The sequence below is a fragment of the Saccopteryx bilineata genome, chromosome 1 (genome assembly GCF_036850765.1).
Source record: "Saccopteryx bilineata isolate mSacBil1 chromosome 1, mSacBil1_pri_phased_curated, whole genome shotgun sequence".
NCBI classification, from domain to species: domain Eukaryota; kingdom Metazoa; phylum Chordata; class Mammalia; order Chiroptera; family Emballonuridae; genus Saccopteryx; species Saccopteryx bilineata.
In genome coordinates, this window is record NC_089490.1 from 325,804,505 (window position 1) to 325,808,692 (window position 4,188).

Consider the following 4,188-nt stretch of genomic DNA (forward strand, 5'->3'; position numbering starts at 1 on the left):
CGCTCTGTTGTGACCAGAGCCATTTTAGCGCCTGAGGCAGAGGCCGTAGAGCCATCATCAGCACCCAGGCCAACTTGCTCCAATGGAGCCTTGGCTGCGGGAGGGGAAGAGAGAGACAGAGAGGAAGGAGAGGTGGAGGGGTGGAAAAGCAGATGGGCGCTTCTCCTGTGTGCCCTGGCCAGGAATCGAACCCAGGACTCCTGCACGCCAGGCCGACGCTCTACCACTGAGCCAACTGGCCAGGGCTGAGATTTTCTTTTTAAGGTAATAAAATTCAAATTTGGTAAGATTTCACGTAACTGAGTCTAATCTTATTTTAGCCTGATACTATAATAATATTCATCAAGCAGAGAGAGAATTCCTGGAACACAATGTAGCTTAGTCACCGAGGGGGGATTTCTATGGAGTGGTATGTGAGGGGAGCAGTGAGTGAGGCTCTGATAAAGCACCCCAGCTCCAATAGGACTTCTCTGCTCCAATTTGCTTCATTTATTGCAGTTCTACATACAATTTTGTTTGAAAATTCGATTTTGTTCCTGAAAAAAAAAGTTTGAAAGCCATCCATATCGGCTTTTCCCTTACTTTAGGGAAAGAAACTACGTAAACTATCCTATACAAAGTTTAAAGATTTAGGCTATTTCTTCCACCTGAACTCAGGTAGTGCACAATGAAAAACAATAGCTTTGGATTCCAAGAGAATCAACGTTAGCTCTGCAGGGATGAGCTGTGTGACCTTAAGCAAGTAAGGCAGCCTCTCAGTTATCTATAAAATAGGAATCTTAAAAGTTAACTGACAGGGAGTGTTGTACTTGGAAAATGGGAAAAGAGCCAGTTTAGATAGCAGGTTCAATTAAGTTTATCTCCTCTGTGCTCCCTCTCCATCTCTTAAGAGAACCCCTATGTACTCTCCCTGTTAAAGAAACTTTTTTCCTACCCTATGGTTCAAACCTCATTTTCTCTTATTTGAGCCTACCATAAAGAAATTTCATTCCAACTCTTTAATCATCTTTTCCAATTGATCCAGCAATTGTGGTAATAACTAAAGCAGAACACAAAATTGTTATTCCAATGCCTTGTAATACACCGAAATAAACTTGAATCTTGCTTACCACGTACAACTTACTCATTGCTTAGAGTCTAGGTCTTAGACTAATATACTTAATAAATAAAGCACAATACTATAATCCCAAGAGAATGCAAATGGAATTTCAAGCAGGATGGCAGGTTGCTAAAGTTGATATCTAAATAATTGTGATTTATGGTACATGCTACATGCTTATAGAATTACTAGGCAATAAAGGGCCTTAATAAATCTTCCAAGAAGTAACAGAGTGGAGTGTGACTAATTTCAAAGAGTGCTATATAATACTTACAATTATTTTATTACAAAACAATGAATAAAAGTTTAGAATTTCATTAGTCATTCCAGAGTACTGCTGGAAAATAAAGTATTTTCAAATAGAATGAGGCAGAGGTAATGAGTAAGGACATTCATTTTTGTCTTCAGGGAGAATTTAATCTGTTAAGACTGGTGGAAAAAATAAATATATTAAAGAAAATTATAAAAAGAAAGGAGAAAATGAATTTTCAACTGGAAACTTTTAAATTGCCCTCTAAATTACTGAGGATTTTCTGTTCAATTATATATGGAGCATGATAAATACATGCTCATTTAAAAATGTAACTCAGAAAATACTGCAGGCAGTATCTATGCCCTGAAAATACAAATAGAAAATTTGCTAAGTGGAAACAAAGGGGGACTTTGTAGGCGGTCTTACTGATTTCCTTTACAGACTGAGAATTAGAGAGCAAAACTGTGTGTGTTACAATGAATCAATCACCTCAATCTCACATCGATCCTTCTCAATAAAAGAATAACAGGACTTGCCTGTTTATTTGTATGGGGTAGTCCACTGTGGTAGTCCTAAGTGTCCTGACCCAAACCAGCAATATTAACTTAAAACCAAGGATAGCACTATGTATAATAGTTGGCATATTGGCTGCTGTAGTCTTCTGGGTAAGGATATCGTATACCACTTCCTTGCCAGTACATCAAGTAAAAGGATGGTATTGTTAGACATTTAAACAACATAGCAACTGAATCAATAATAAAATAACAATATCTTCTTCTTTCTTAGGAAATAAAAACTCAGAGAGTATGGTTAAGTGACATAGTTCAAAGTGTAAATTTTAATAACCAAATTCTTACCATATGGATCCAGCAATGGTATTCATTGTTATTTTCCCAGAGGTGTCAAAAACTTCCCACATATAAACCTGCACATGGATGTTTATAGCTGCTTTATTCATATTTGCAAAAACTTGGAAGCAACTAAGATGTCCTTTAGTAGGTAAACAGACTGTGGCATATCCGGATAATGGAATATTATTTAGTGCTGAAAAGACATGAGCTACTAAGCCATGAAAAAACATGTAGGGCCTTGGCTGGGTAGTTCAGTTTACAGTGTCCTTCCAGTATGCCAAGGATGCTGGTCTGATACCTGGTCAGGGCACAAACAGGAATCAACCAATGAATGCCTAAGTGGAACAACAAATAGGTGTTTCCCTCTGTGTGTGTTTCTCTTCCTTCCTCTGTCTCTCTCTAAAATCAATCAGTAATTTTTTTAAAAAAAAATAGAAAAGACCTGGCAGGGTAGCTCAGTTGGTTAGAGCATTGTCTAGGTTGTGGGTTTGATCTCTGGTCAGGGCACATACGGGAATCAACCAATGAATGCATGGATAAGTGGAACAACAAATTGATCTCTCTCTCTCTTTCTTCATTCCTCTGTCTCTAAATATCAATACCTAAAAATTAAAAAGAAAAAAAGACATGGAAGAAACGTAAGTGCATATTACTAAGTTGAAGAAGCCAATCTGAAAAAGCTTCATACTATTATTCCCACTGTAAGTCATTCTGGAAGAAGCAAAACTATGAGACAGTAAAAAGATCTGTGGTTGACAAGGATTGGGGGCTGGGAGGAATGAATACATTATACACAGAGGCTATTTTTGTAGGAAACTATAATTGTGAAAATATGTCATTATACATCTGTCCAAACTCATGAAGTGCACAATACCAATTCTGGGCCCTAATGTAAACCATATAGACGTGGATTATTGTGATTATCAATATAGCAAGTATACCTATTATGTGGGTGGGGGATGGTGATAATGTGATAGGCTATGCGTTTGCCAGGGCAGGGTATATATGGGTAATCTTGGTACCTTCAATGTTGCTGTAAATCTAAAACTGCTCTAAATACAAAGTCTAATATACATATGATAAATAACTTTTATACAGAAAATAATGGAATACTCTTTATCAACAAAAGGAAACTACTGATACATGCAACAATACTGGAGACTCAAATGCATTGTTAAGAAAAAGAAGCTAGATTGAAAGGTTACATACTACTCAGTTTCATTTATGGCATTTTTAGAAAAAGTGAACTATAGCAATAGACAAGAACAGTGGTTGTCAAGAGAAGGGGGTGGTGGGAACTGGGCCCAAAGATGCATGAGGAAACTTTGGAAGGTGGTGGAACTTGACCAAAGACCTGGTTCCTAGATCCTGAAGTGACACAGTGCTGCACAATCAGAACTGTGAAATGAATTATTTGAACTAACTAAATTTCATTAAGCTTCAGACATGCAAACAGAACAGGGTGAACTGAACACCTGAGACTTCTTTCTACTCAAAAATCTGTAAACAGAAGCAGCACTGGCAGAGGCCATGTCTCCTCTTTGGGATTTATTCTTGGCCAATGACTCCTGTAATGGCTCCCTTCACTGTTAGGAAACAATTCAAAATTCCTAGTCCCATTTTTAAGGCCTGTCATGATCAGACCATGCTCTCCTCTTCAGAATTACCTCTTCCCCTCCTCGCCTCCCATTTCTGGCCCCAGCACACCCTTGTCTTCTATTCTAGCTTCTCTAACCCAGCAACTTTCACCCAGTGCACAGCAAAAAAATGTAAAACACACAATACCCGACTATTTAGTCTGGGCACTGATCTATTTTCCCTTAGATTGTCAAATAAAAAATGACAACAACCAACACAAAGATACACTTTTTTTTCAAGATTGGCAAAAAAAATATATTTTGGGGTGGTGTAGAATTTTAGTAATTAGTTTATATGTGCTGTGAGATGAAAAAGGTTGAAAACCACTGTTCTAACCTATCATATTC